The 15,452-nt window shown below is 41.0% G+C and overlaps 1 long non-coding RNA gene across 1 annotated transcript; it reads right to left on the reverse strand.

The window, feature by feature from the left end:
• Window positions 1-6,055: 6,055 nt before the first annotated feature.
• Window positions 6,056-15,244, reverse strand: LOC116878273. The gene is made up of 3 exons (XR_004384809.1): window positions 15,235-15,244; window positions 13,342-13,347; window positions 6,056-6,252 (listed from the first exon to the last, which is right to left on the reverse strand). It is a non-coding gene; the product is annotated as an uncharacterized LOC116878273 (long non-coding RNA).
• Between the last annotated feature and the right edge of the window lie 208 nt (window positions 15,245-15,452).

Raw genomic sequence — 15,452 nt, forward strand, 5'->3', positions numbered from 1 at the left:
CACAGGCAGAGTGTCCAGGCCTAGTTAAAGTGCTATAAACGGGCAGTTTCAGATGGGTATTGGGGCAGAAAAGTCTATCATATTGACTGAGCAAGGATAGCAGAAGCAAGTAAGGACTGTAACTTAGGTGAGAGGATGCCAGGCCAGAGTCTACCTCAGCAAGATACCTCCTAAGCCCAAGGTGTAGAAATTACCCCTGGCCTCTCCTGGGTATGCTCAGTGTACTCCTGGTCTCCAAGCTTGACTCCAGGAATGGAGGTGAGGGCCTCAATGCCCACCACTATACACTGGTGAGAACTTATGCTTTGAAAGTCACCACTCACCCACAGGACAGCTGTAACATGGTAGAAGAGAAATGATTAATTTCCAGTGGAGGGAGAACGCAGATGCCGTTCTCCTGGCTGGATAGTGGTCTAGGTCTCTTTTTTTATCACCTTCTGTTGCATGACTTGTTAGGTTCTCACAAACTCACCTTTGCCAGAGCAGAAATGGCTGCAGTCAAATCAAGGTGTGGTCCCGACTGAGTAATGTATTTGTACTTAATAAAGATATACCCAAAAATAGAGTAAAAAAATGTAGTTACTAAACCCAAGATAAGTATATTTTCAGGGATGGTATAAATCTCGGGATTTTATGCTTGGCTTATAAGGAAAAACAGAGAAGAAAATACACTGGGGGAGAGGCACAAGGATGTTCTGTGTCGGGCAACTTATGAGTCAGAAGTACATCCTTGTCAAATGTTGTCCTGATCTAAGAGGTATCCAGTCTAAAATCTGCTCATATTTTTTACCATTTGAGTGCAAGCATTCTTGTTATAAAGCATTATGCAGTTTTATGATCACAAATACTTAGATATATGAGGATATTTTAGCATCCTCATTTTGCACTTACAAAGTTAAAGCTACAGACAATGGAGTCCTCTGCCTATAGTTATGTCAATAGAAGAGTTTGAGGGGTGCCTGGGGGCCTCAGTTGTTAAGCATCTGCCTTTGGCTCAGGTCATGATACCAGTGTCCTGAGACTGAGGCTGGCATTGGGCTCCTTATTCAGTGAGGAGCTTACTTCTCCCTCTGCCCAGTAACCCTGCTTGTGCTCTCTCTCCTTTCTCTCTCTCTCTGACAAATAAAAAAATAAATCTTTAAAAAAAAAAAAAATTAGAAGAGTTTGAGGCCAGACTTGCTCCTGTGTCTTCCAAGTCCCAGAATACAGGTTTGTGGAAAAGAAAAATTTCACACAAGATACTTGTTAAAAGCAGAAAGACAGATTTTATTGGAGCTAAGTGTAGTAGGGAAGAGACTACAGTGTGTATATTGAGCCCAACTCCACTGAACAAGAAACAGGAGGCTTTTAAAATCCTGGGATATGCTGAAAGGCAAGTACTGAAGGACACTAGGGCCGGGTGGCCAATGAGCTGAGGCCTCTGTGGCAGTTATCAAAGTTAGGTTCCCATTGTCCCACAGAGACTGGGAGACCCTGGCTTTGTCTTCTTGTTGGTCATATTCAAAGGATGGCACCCAGGTTCTTGGGACAGACATTCCTGGGTTGCAGAAGATACATCTCAAAGGCACAGAGAACTTAAAATCGCAAGATTTCTAAAGTAAATGCTCTAAGAAAAGTGAGGTCAGGGGCTTATAGTCAGGTTTTAGCTGGAACAAATAGTAAGTTCTTTTGGCATCACTGAGCTTTCTCAGGTGGTCTCTTAAAGGGAGTTGGAGTTATCATCCTGGGGATATGGTCTTAAGCTAATAGAAGTCATGTTAAGCTTGTTCAAGTCTCTTAATTGCGGGGGAGTGAAGGGCTGGTGGGCATGGCAGACAGTCATATGTGCTGAGAGTTTTGCAGTTTTCACTTGTTATCATTCCCTGTGGTCTCTTCATTTCAGTGCTGGATGGAAAGGATTTAAGACTTCTGGGGAAGTCTTCCTTATGCCAGTACTAAAGAGAAGCCCAATCTTACTTTAGATCCCTGAAAACCCCAAGCCTCATGAAAGATCCATGCTTGCTCTCAATTTCTTACTTTACTGCTAGGGTCCAAGACAAAGGATTACTTTCTTTTAGGCTAAAAGACTATATCTCCTGCCTTTCTGCCTTGTGTCTCAGGAGTACTATTTGTCCAGCAGCTGTTAGACAACTGTGACCTATACCCTAGAGGGAGCCAAACTTCCCAGTAAATCTATTCACTATAGGCTCTGGAAACCTTGCTGAAAGGCTCAGGGGGAAGCGAATATGTTATTATTATTTTCCACTGTTTGATTCTTGTAGCATTCATTAGATGATTATAGCTTTGGGATTTGATGGATGGTGCATTCTGTCTTGTCACTGTATTTCTGAGCTGGTCTGTAGCTACTCAATAATTACCATGTAGCAGAGTGGGGCATGTTCAAGAATGCTAATGAATTATCAGTTCTCCGTAAGCCTCATTAAATTTCTTGATAGCAAAACCTCCCATTGACAAGATCTCCTTCAAAATGAATTTCCAAACACCCTTGTTGCTTGTCAGGCATGAGACTATCTCCGCATGCATGAGATAGTTTGGAAACCACCCTGGGTTCCTGCTATGCCATTGTTTCATACATTTTTTTGTTAGAGTTTTGCATGTGTGCATTTGTGATATACGTGTGCTGTGGAGAGGTCGACCAAGAAACTAAAAGAAAGGCAATACTAAATCCCACTGTAGAATTGAGTTTTCTAGTTGGAAATTATTTTAAACTCATCTTGAACATTGCCTTTCACCCCAAATCTATTTTTCTCTCAAAAGCAAATAGCAAAATGATCCCCTCAATTCTTCTGGCCAAAAGCTTGGGCATTATCCTTGCTTACCTTTTCTCTCTTAGCCCTCACATTCAATGCAGGAGTAAATCCAGTTGGCTCTACCTCCAAAAGATATCCCAAATCTCAGGGCGCCTGGGTAGCTCAGTCAGTTAAGCATCTGCCTTTGGCTCAGGTCATGATCACAAGGTCCTGGAATGAAGCCTGAGTCAGGCTGCCTGCTCAGGAGGGAGTCTGTTTCTCCCTCTCCCTCTGCCCCCACCCCTTTCTCATGTTCTCTCTCCTTTCTCTCTCTCTCTCTCTCTCAGATAAATAAATTTTTAAAAATCTTTAGAATATATCCCCAAACTCTATCCTGTTCTGTGTATCTGCATTACCATATCTCTAGACTAAGCCATCACCCTCTCTCTCCTCATTTACTGAAACCACTTCACGACCTTGTTTTCGTGCTTTCATTCTTACCCGTTAAGATCCATTATTCCCAAAGTAGCCAGAATCATCTTTATGAAAATAAATCAGATTGTATGATTCTCCTGCTTCAAAACCCCCAGTAGCGTTCTGTAGCAAGTAGAATAAAATTCAGACTCCTTTACTTGGTCTACACTGTCCTGCAGGAACTGACCCTTGTCTACTGCTCAGACCCCTCCTAGCATTTTCCCCACTCTTTACCACCGTCTAGGCAGGCCCAGCTCACAGCCTTCCCACTTCCCGTCCTCTCTGCCTGCAGCATTCTTTCCTCTGAGCTTCACGTGGATGGCTCCTTCTGCATTTAGTTTCAGCTCAAATGCCATGCAAGAACAATTCCTCAGAGAACAGCCTCTTACTTTCAGACACATTCTCTAAGATTGCTCTTTTATTAGCTTTTAAGAATTGGTCATTGCTGAGGATTTTATTGTATTTTTTATGCCTAGTTGTTTATCGCCTGCCTCCCATGACTGGAATGTAAGCAACATGAGGGCGGGGACCTTGTTTTTCCTGGACACTGCTGTATCCACAGCACCTAGAGGAAAAACTAGCACATGGCCGGAACTTTCGAAGGATTTCCTGAGTGATGAAGGGACAAATAAAGGGGTGGAGAAATCAATGTAGTACAATCCCTTTCTTTCTTTCTTTCTTTCTTTCTTTCTTTCATTTTTTTTTAAGATTATTTATTTATTTATTTAACAGAGGTCACAGGTAGGCAGAGAGACAGGCAGAGAGAGAGAGGAGGAAGCAGGCTCCCCTCTGAGCAGAAAGCCTGATGCGGGGCTCGATCACAGGACCCTGAGATCATGACCTGAGCCAAAGGCAGAGGGTTAACCCACTGAGCCACCCAGGTGCCCCTCCTTTCTTTTTAAAATGAGGAAACCGAAGTTCCCAAATTGAAAGTGACTTGCTCAGAACCACAAAGAGGAGACCTATTCTTCTGACCCTGATTTTTATGATCTTTCCAACGTATTAACCTGCATCTCACTGTGGTTCTCAGCCAGGGCGATTTTACCTACCAGGAGACATCTGACGATGTCTGAAGAGATTTTTATTTGTCTGAACTGTAGAGAGATTGCTACTGGCACCTAATGAGTACAAGCCAGGGATGCTGCTAAACATCCTTTAATTCATAGGACAGCATTCCACAGCTAAGAATTAGGTGGCCAAAAAAATCAGTAGGTCTGAGGTTGAGCACCCCTAGTAGTGCTAGGGGAAAGGCAGGATAAGCCTCCTCCATTCTTCACTCTTCCTCTGAACCCTAGGAAATCTTATGTAAGACTGGCTCTGTTGCTCTACCTAAGTTGAGCAACAGCCCTCATCTAAGAAGGATGTTGTCCTTGACCATAGGGCATGCCGCCTTCAATTAATATTGGTTATAAAATTTGTTAAAGAAATTAGTTGCCCAAACTGTTCTTTCTGCTCATTTGTATTATTATTTTTTAAGATTTTATTTATTTATTTGACAGAGAGAGACACAGAGAGAGAAGAACACAAGCAGAGGGAGTAGGAGAGGGAGAAGCAGGCTTCCTGCCGAGAAGGGAACCCAATGTGGGGCTCGACCAGGATGCTGGGATCATGACCTGAGCCAAAAGCAGACAGTTAATGACTGAGCCACCCAGGAGCCCCTCATTTGTATTCTTCTACCTATCTCCTTCAGTCATAAATTCTACCACTTCTAAGAAGCCTTTCCCAAGTCCACAGTTCATGTCTCCCTAAACTATACTCTCTTAGCACTCAACGTATATGAATTCAAATACTAAATTAAGCTCAAAAATTGCTCATTTCCCCACCATCCCTGTTTTATGCATTCCTTGAAGCAGGCACAGAGTCTCGACAAGACACTGGGCACTAAGTGGTGCTCAGGAAGTACCTTCTAGAAGGAAGACGCATGTCTCTGACAGGCTACATATCCACTTAAAGTGACAACAAAGAAAACCTTATAAAATGAATACAAGAGAAAAGGAAAACTTTCCCTTTTTAACTGCAGCTAAAGGAAGTTGGGAGGCAGGAGTGTTAATTGACATATCTTTTCAGAATATTGCTTCTCTTCTGTGCATGAATGCAGGCATTCATGAAGCAGGCAGGCAGAGTCAGCTCCCCACCAACTTGGGAACAGCCTCAATGAGTGATTATCTCTAAGGTGGTGGTGGGGGTCCCTGGAGCTGGAGGAACAGTGTGGTGTCTGCAAATCCTTAAGCCGATGACCGGGACAGGGCAGGCAGCCTGGCTGTGTTATCAGTACCCCAAGGGAGATAAGAAAAACAAAGTAGCCACCTCCATACTGCTTGCTTTAAGCCTACTGTGCTATTCAACTCAACATAGCTGCAAACAAACAAGATTAGAAATAAACGGTAGATTTCCTTTTAAAATAGAACATGAAACAAAAGCTTTTTTTTTTTGCTTTTTTTTTTTTTTTTTTGGTCACCATGGACAAGACAGTGGAAATGCCTATTTGAGGAAAGCAATTCCACATTAGCTTAAAATACCCATTTAAAACACAAAACTCCGAACCTATGATGAGGGAGCAGGAGGCTGGCTGAAAACAAAGCAAAAGCTGGCACCTTGCACCCCATCTCCACCCGCTCCCCTCGGTAATATGTTTCACATTCCTCAGGCACCCCTGACTGCCATAAACAAGAAACAAATAGTCAAATAGTTAACTTGCAGAGATCACAATCCTGCAAGACAGAGTCTCCCTGGTTTACAAATGTACTTGAGATTTACAACAAAGAAGTTACCTTATCAATAGCCCAATTTCCAGAGGCACATAACTCAGTTCCTCAAGCCCTAATGTCACCCTCCCCTCCATAAACAAAACTGAAGGAGGCTGAGGTAGAAGGAAAAGTAAATAAAGTTAAATTTCTTCTAAACCTAAATCTCACTAACAAGGACGCTTTGATAGCAGGAATGTAACATTCCACCAGGAGACTCCCAATTGTCTTTATGTTAGTGCCTCATTAGAGGGAAAGCGGCCTTGGCTTGATAGTAACCAGGCCTTCAATATCCTGACAGTCTTCTTTACCCCAATAGCCCTTCTGAACACCCCTTTGTCCTCACCTACCCAATTCCTGTGTATATAACCAGCCACTCCTCACATGCCTGGTGCAGCATCTCCGTCTGCCCAAGGGTCCTGTCCCCGTGCTCTAATAAACCACATTTTTGCACCAAAGACATCTTAAGAATTCTTTCTTAGCTGTCGGCTCCGAACCTCACCCCACCGAACCTCACCTAGGTTCAAGAACTTCATCACCTAGAAAGGCCTTTAGAAATATGGCCATGTTCATGGGCCACCTGGGTAGCAGCCAGTTAAGCATCTGCTTTTGGCTCAGGTCATGATCCCAGGGTCCTGGGGAGCCTGCTTCTCCCTCTGCCTGCTCCCCCCCCCTCTGACAAATAATAAATAAAATCTTTTCTAAAAAAAGAAATATGGCCATATTCCTATTTTATGGATAAGGAAACAGATCTGGAGAGGAGAAAGGACCAGTCTGAAATCACACAGCACACCAGTGGAAACCAGAATCTTCACCTGAGCTTCCTGTCCCCAGTTCCCATTGTGTATGTGTGATTTGGAGTGAGGGATGGGGTGGGGAAGGTCAGTGGGCCAGAGAGTCTAAATACCTGGGCTCCAGATTTTATCAAACGACACTGTGTGATTTACGGCAAGCCAGTTCTCTTGCCTCACCTTCCCCATCCATTCAGTAACGGGTTTGGCCTGAATGACCTATAAGGTGCCTCCCAGTTCCAAAGTTGCATGTTATGACCTCAGCTCATGCAAATAATAAATAAACAAACAAATAAAAATATATAGAGCACATACTTTATACCAGCTAAATATTTTTTTCCACACAATATCTCATTTAATCTTTATGACCCTATAAAACAAGCATGTTTATTACTTCCATTTACATATGAGAAAGCTGGGAGTCAGGTTAAGTAACTGGCTCAGAGTCACACAACTGGTGTGTGGTGACAGTAGCATTTGAACATTTACCTGTCTGACCTCAGGGATGGAAATTACAAGTTCAAAGAATATTCAAATGTTAGTTCTGTTCAGTTCTTCCTGGGACTGAGACCTCACACGCATCTGCACAGAAATCACCCCCTCTTGGGACACTGATTGTGTATCTCTGTAAATTGTACCCATTGATCCAATGATGCTTCAAGATCACCAAGAAGTCTCACACTTATTTTATAAAACAAGTTTTTAGATAAGGGAGAATTGTATTTATGACCCTTATTTTGAACATCTTCTCTTTTGTGAATTAAAATTTATAATCACTTCTCTGGTTCTTTGTTTGGACCGACTATCAACTCCCTTACAACACCAGCAGAATGCCCCTGCCCACACTCAACATACTTCATACTCTCAATTTTGAGTATTATTACTGATTAAATCCCTAGTGTTTGCAAAAATGGTGGGAGCAAACATGATGAGTGCAGTGCAAATTTGAGCAGAGGATTTTGGAGCTGTGATAGAATCACAGGAATCACCCTTCCATCTTGAATAACTTTTTTTTTTTTTTTTAAGAGCAAATGAGCCAAAGAAAAGAAATAATAAAGATCAAAGTGAAGACATGAAATAGAAAACAGAATAAAAATAGAAATAATCAATGATTTGAGAAAGTGCTAAAATTGGTAAACCTCTGGCCATACTGATCAGGAAAAAGATGGAAGGAAGGGATGGAGGAAGGAAAGAAGAAAGCAAGGAAGGAAGGAAAGAAGGAAGGAGGGAAGTAGGGAAGGAAGAAAGGATGGAAGGAAAGAAAAGAGGAAAGAAGGAAGGCCATCAGTATAGATTTCTTTGATATTAAAAGTATAAAAAGTAATATTATAAACAACCATATGCCAGTAAATTCTACACATTGTTTGAGATGGACAAATGCCTTGAAAAACACAAACTACCGAAATTCGCTAAAAAAAACAAAAACAAAAACAAAAAACACAAATATGCCCATGTCTATTAAAGAAATTGAAAAATTAATTAATAACCAAACAAAAAAATCACCATGCCCAGATGGTGATTTTTATCACAGAAATACAAGTTTCCTTTAGCATTTGAAAATCAATCAGTGAAATTTTTTTTTTTAAGATTTTTTATTTATTTATTTGACAGAGATCACAAGTAGGCAGAGAGGCAGGCAGAGAGAGAGAGAGAGGAGGAGGAAGCAGGCTCCCTGCTGAGCAGAGAGCCCGATGTGGGGCTCGATCCCAGGACTCTGGGATCATGACCTGAGCTGAAGGCAGAGGCTTTAACCCACTGAGCCACCCAGGCGCCCCATCAATCAGTGAAATTTATTCATATTAAGAGACTGAAAAGAAAGCCCACATGATTATTTCAATAGGCACAGAAAAAGAATTCAACAGAATTCAATGTCTATTCATGACTAAAAACTCCTACCAACTAGAAATAGAAGAAACATGTTCAATTGGTAAATAGCCTTTAAAAAAGCTTTTGACTAATATCATATTTAAGAGTGAAGATTTAATCTTAAAATTGGTGAAAAAAGGCAAGAACACCTGATTTCAATGCTTTTCTTCAGTATTGTACTGGAAATCCCAGCCAGTGCAATAAAGCAAGAAAAATTTCCATACAAATTGGAATAGAAGAAATAAAATTATCCTTATTTAGCGATATTAAGGTATCGCTAAAACAGCTATAAGATAGTAAAGGAGTTTATCAAGTTTGCAGAGTACATATTGAATACACGAAAATTAATTGTTTAGAAACAGTAAAAATTAATTGTACCTAAGCAATAAACAATCATAAAATATAATTAAAAACAACTTATAAGTTCATCAAAATATGAAGTAATTAAGGGTACCTGGGTGGCTCAGTCCATTAAGCATCTCCCTTCGGCTCAGGTCATGATCCTGGAGTCCCAGGCTGGTGCCCTGCCATAACGTGATCAGATGATCAGCAGTGAGTTTGCTTCTTCCTCTACCCCTCACCCCACTCATGCTCATTTTCTCTCTCTCTAATAAATAAATAAATAAATAAATTAATTAATAAAATCTTTAAAAAATATATGAAGTAATTAGTGATAAATTTGACAAAAGATGTACAAAACTTATACACTGAAAATTACAAACCATTAACGAGACATATGAAAGGACACCTAAACAAATGGGATATGCCACAATCATGAACTGGAAGAATTTAATTCTTAATATTTTTAAGAATTTAATTCTCTCTAAACTGATCTGTAGATTCAATGAAATTCCAGTTAAAAATCCAGCAGACATTTTTTTAACACAAATAAAAATTTTCAAGATGATTTCAAAATTGATATGACAATTCAAAGGACATGCTATGGCCAAAACAATTTTGAAAAAAAAAGAACAAAATTACAGTCCTCACACTACCTGATTTCAAAACTTATAAATCTATAATAATCAAGACAGTAAAGATTTTACATAAAGTTAGAAGAACCTATTAATGCAACAGAATAGAGTATAGAATCAGACCCACATGAACATATGTGGTCAATTGATTTTTGACAAAAATGCAAAGGGAATTAAAAAGGGGAAAGGATACATATTCAACATATCGTGCTGGTACAATTTGATAGCCATTTGCAAAATGAATCAACCTGAACTCTTATCACAATGTTAAAAAAAAAAAGCAATTCATATGAAACATAGGCTTAATTGTGAGATAAAACTATAAAACATTTGGAAGGGAAAGTCTTAGGGACTGTAAGTTAGGCAAAGACTTCTTAAGTAAGATACTGAAAGCATAAAACATGAAAGAAAAACATAGGTATGTTGAATTTCATCAAAATTGCTCTTCAAAGGTTATTAAGAAAATAAAAGTGAAGTCACAGATTAGGAGATGACATTTGCATAATATATGGCTGACAATGGGCTTTTATCCAGGAAATATAAAGCACCGTTACAATTCAAGAATGAGAAGACCAGCAACCTAAGTTTTTTAAACGGGCAAATAATTTCAGTTGGCACTTAGGTGGCATATAAACCTACGGGGAAAAAAGGCGCCTAAATTTACTAGTCATTTATGTTTTTAAATTTTTAAAAAAGATTTTATTTATTTGGAAGAGAGAGAGCATGTGAGAGAGAAATGGAGGATGTCTGTGTGCATGAGCAGGGGGAGAGGGAGGCACAAAGGCCCAGGGAGAAGCAGGCTCCCCACTGAGCAGGGATCCCAATCTGGGGCTCAGTCCTGACCTAAGTCAAAGGCAGACACTTAACTGAGCCACCCAGGTGGTTTTATTTCTTTATTTAATGCAAAATAACCACAATGAGATGCAATTACACATTGACTAGGATGGCTAAAAATTTAAAAAATAATACAAAAGAAGATGATTCCAAATATTCATATAGAAGCTGGGCAACTAGAACTCTCATATACTGCTGGTGGGAATATAAAATGGTAACCATTATGCAAAACAGTTGCACTTTTTTTTTTAAAGTTAAATGTACACCTGCTATAAAACTCAGTCATTTCACTCCTAAGTATTTACTCAAGAGAAATGAAAGTATTTATTCAAAATAAGAGTTGTACATGAATATTCATAACAGTGCTATTTGTATTAGCCAATAATTGGGCTCCACCTGAGTGTCTATCATCAAGGTAATGTAAACAGTTTGTGGCCAATCCATACAATGAGACAGTATTCAGCAATAAAAAGGAACAGACTATTTATACATGCTACAACATGAATAAGTTTCAAATTAATTATACTGAGTATAAGAAGCCAGACAAAAGAAGAGTACATAGTGCATGAGTCTATTTGTATTAAAAAAATTTTTAAGAGAGGGTTGGGCGAGGGCCAGAGGTAAGGGAACGAGAGAATCTTAAACAGGAGCCACACGCTGCATAGAGCCCACACAGGGCTTAATCCCACAGCCCAGAGATCACGACACGGGCTCAATTAAGAGTTGGTCACTTAATTGACTGAGCCACCCAGGCGCCACCATTGGTATAAAATTCTTTAATTTTTTTTTTTTTTTAATTTGACAGACAGAGATCACAAAGTAGGCAAAGAGGCAGGCAGAGAGAGAGGAAGGGAAGCAGGCTCCCCGCAGAGCAGGGCTTGATCCCAGGACCCTGAGATCCACAACCTGAGTGGAAGGCAGAGGCTTTAACCCACGGAGCCACCCAGGTGCCCCAAGTATAAAATTCTTTAAAAATGCAAACTAACCTATAGGAAACAAATCAGGGGCTTCCTGCAAATAAGAGTAGAAAGAAGGCTATGGTATGAGAAAAATTTTTGGAATGATGGAAATCTTTGTAATCTTAATTGTGATATGGTTATAGGATACAGCCATATGTCAAACCTGTCTAATTTTACACATTAAATGTGAGCGGTTTATCTTACATCTATTCTACCTCAATAAAGTGGAAAACAATTTTTTAAAGAAGAGAGGCAAGGAAGGAAGATTTTAAATTTTGTAACAGTGACCTTGACAGAATCCTCAATGAGAAAAGCATATAAGACAGAAAGTCACTGAGAAACTGAGGAGAAGAAAATTCAAGACAAAGTCACGATATATTAGGCACAGAGCTTTGAAGGCACAGCATTCTATCAACCATTTTTTTCAGTCTTAGTTTGGTTTAGATTGGTTTGATAGAAGAGAGACTCTGAGAAGAAGCTGAAGCAGTGCTTTTAGAGTGTAAGGCCTCAGAATGACGCATGATGCTTGGGCAGAGTGTAAGAAAGAATGTGAAATCATAGGCTCAAAAGGGTGACCATCACACACTCCACCTCCATGGCTGCCAGCATGGTCTGACTACCTGAAGAAGTCTACCGTGCCCTGGGAACGAGATATGATTTAGGATGGGGCTATGAAGTCTGATTGCAAAGCCCAGCTCTGGTAATTAATGGGCATAATGTTCCATGTTCCAATGTTACCTTACTTCTTTTCCACCTAAAACGAAGAACAGTGTAATCACAGGCTCTGCTTTTCTTTGCAAAGAAGCAGGGAGGCTGGTGAAAATCTTGGTAAAGTGCTTTGAACTCCTTGGAAGCTCTGATCATCTTCTCTCTAAGGATGAAAGTCCTGACCTGCCACTATTCCCATATGTGCCCTTCATTTTGCCTCCAAGAAGGCCTGGCTACCTTCGTCTGGTGCTTATAATTCTTTAATCTTATCTTTCAGTCCCCTTCTCCTCCTGCATATGTTCTGGCCAAATGGAGCCACTCGCTTATCCCCAAGCACAGTCGGTGTTCTCTTGCTTCACTAACCTCATTCATTCCTTTTCCTCTGTCTGGAATCTCCTCGCCTCTCACTCCCAGACCTGCCTGTCTAAATTCCAGCCATCATTTAAAGCCTATCTGAAACATGATATCCCCTAAGAATCCTATTACCCTCTCCCTCTGCTACAATCCCATAATAATTTTTTTGTATATTTCTCATAATATTCACTGCTTCCCATTTTGTTATGTGTTTATTAGGTACATGTCTCAGGCCCCCTACTAGGATAAGCTCCTTGCCCATCTCTCTGATGCTCACCCTTCCCCAGCACCTGTCGCCCAAGGAGGCTGCTCAGTCCCTTGGCTCTAAATGGGTGCATTGTTTTCAAAAGGGCACCAGGGTGGCTCATGGGTTAGGGCCTCTGCCTTCGGCTCAGGTCATGATCTCGGGGTCCTGGGATCGAGCCCCGCATTGGACTCTCTGCTCAGCGGGGAGCCTGCTTCCTCCTCTCTCTCTCTCTCTCTCTGCCTGCCTCTCTGCCTACTTGTGATCTCTGTCTGTCAAATAAATAAACAAAATCTTAAAAAAAAAAAAAGTGGTGATGAATTCCCTTGTACATTTCCATGAAGTGCCTCTTGAGACCCAAGGTCACCACTTCGCAGGGCTGCTAGAGAGGGTTAGGCAGTTCTGCTAGGAAATCAAGTGTTTTCCTGGGCAAGGCCAATTGTGCAAGCATGTGAGTCCTGCCTTGTTAGCACAGTTCTCTGGTCAAACTGCCTAAGAGCATAAAAAAGCAGAAGATCTCCAAGTTTCACATGAGGCTATAAACGATCATCATTGTTAAAAGAGATCACCCATTTCTCAGGGTCTGAGCAAACGATTTGAGGAGTTGTTGCAGGTTTGGGGAAATATCAGTAACAGTAATTCCCATCCCATCCCTAAGACCCACTTCATTCTGTGTTCTCTCATTCTGTTCTCCAGTCACCTCCAGTCCTGACCTCTGGGCGTCTACCACTCTATAAAGTCACAGTTGAAATGCAGAGGGAGTTCCAATGCATTTTTCTAAGAGCCTTGCAGTATATTCTTGCCAAGGGGTTCTCTCTCTGCTATGTGTATCCAAAACCAGCTTCCATGAACATGTTTCCAGCTCAGCAAACATTCAACAGGCAACATATTTTGAGGCCTATTGTGTGTTAGTAACAGGGCTGGGCATATAGAGATAAATAAGACCCAGATCCTGCAGGCCAGAAACACTCAGTCAGCCAGAACAGTCTTTGATCTTGTGAAATGTATTTTTTTCTGGTTCAGACTTTTATGACCTCTTTGGATGCTCCTACTCTATCAATTCTCATTTTAAGGTTCAGTTCTAGAACAGTTTTAACAGAGCAAAAATAACCTCCTTGATTCAGACAATCAACTCAGCCAACTGTGTCTATCCAGTGGAGAGAGGCTCCAAACCATCACCCGAAGAAGTAATTTTACAAAAGCTCTGGGGAAGATCATCAACATCCTACAGGACAGTAATCCTGATGTACGAGTTAAGACACGTGCACAAAGAGGGAAGCTGTTCTCTCACATCTTAGTCTTCCATGCAGTGTAGATATTCTCTGAGATTTTCGAGGTAATAAAGACAGATAAGAACAGAAAGTTCTGGAAGGCACTTCACAGAGACCTCAGGTGGATCATACTCTTGGATGGCAATTTTCTCAGGTGTGGATAATGAGCTCTAGCTGAAAAGGCAAGAGTATGTCCCCCAGCAGAGCAGGAACAAACCTGGCCTTTGTCTTGAGTAAGGTTTCTAACAGTCGCCTTTTTAATCGACAGACCAAATACCCAGCAGCTGCTACCGCCCCAGGTCCCGAGGCTGGAATGCAGCCTGACTATTAATTTCCTGAAAGCCTAGCAAAACAAAGTGGAATGCCAGATTCTCAAGAAAGGTATCCTCTTCACTTAACCAAGCTTCCTCCAGCTTTTTAACCTCTTCCGAAGGTCTCAGCCAAGATAAAAGAAACATGAGAGTGTCACCTTGGATCCTGTCTCACCACGCTGAACCACCTGAGAAGCCTATCATACTTGCCAGCAGAGATCGGGCTTCATCTTGTCAACAGCCTGGCTGCCCTGGGATTTTCTGTTCTTCACATCTGTCATTATAAAGACAACGTAGACACTTGTCAGTGCGCCGTGCCTAACTTTTTCAAGAGTGGCTCCTGAGACATGCTCCAGAAGGGGGAGGCCTGGCTGTGTGTAATGAGCTCTGGGCCAGCACAGTGGACTTTTAACTCCCTGTTTGACTCCTTGTTTATCCTTGAAAAACCTGTTCTTTTTGAAACTGTGTATTCATCCGAAGTCCAGGGAAATAGCAGCCATTTTGTCTGCGGGATGTCTGTAACGCTCAAATGAAGTGATGTATGCGAATATGAGAGCAGAAGACCCCAGTGATTTAGACAGTAACCACTGACAGACAAGGTGGGCTCCCCAGGTCAAGGGAGAGACACGGAAATTTTTAATCAGTCCAAATGACCAAGAGGAACAAAACCAGTCAGCAAAGCCTGAGATGACAAGCTTGCACAAAATTTAGCCAAATTTGCAAAAAGACCTCTGCAACACATCCTATTATGCTCTCCAGTGTTCTTGTATCCTGAAACTGCTACCGGAAATAGTGAGCTGTCTCCTGCTTGCCACTCTGCTCCCGAAACTTGCAGATTGGGACTTGTGCCTGACAAGAGTCCTTAAAGGGCACAGAACTTGTGTTTTTTGCCTCTTTAACTCTGAGCTTAATCCTTCCTCTTCAGAGCATACTTCTGGCTTGTTGTGAGAAGCTATGTCTCTGTTATTTGCAAACTGCATGGTGGTAAATCTTTTCCTTGCCTCTGACCAAATCTTTGCATTCCAGAAATTTTAAATGACAAATATACTTGCTAAAAGGAAAAAAAAAATCACCGTATAAGTGTAAAGAAATAATACAGTTGATGGTTAATCTTTTTTTTTTTTTTCCTAAGATTTTATTTATTTATGTGAGAAAGATTACAGGGAGGAAAGAGAGAGAGAGCACCAGCAGCG

Source organism: Lontra canadensis, unplaced genomic scaffold (assembly GCF_010015895.1).
Source record: "Lontra canadensis isolate GAN:19392208 unplaced genomic scaffold, GSC_riverotter_1.0 scaffold56, whole genome shotgun sequence".
Classification (NCBI taxonomy): domain Eukaryota; kingdom Metazoa; phylum Chordata; class Mammalia; order Carnivora; family Mustelidae; genus Lontra; species Lontra canadensis.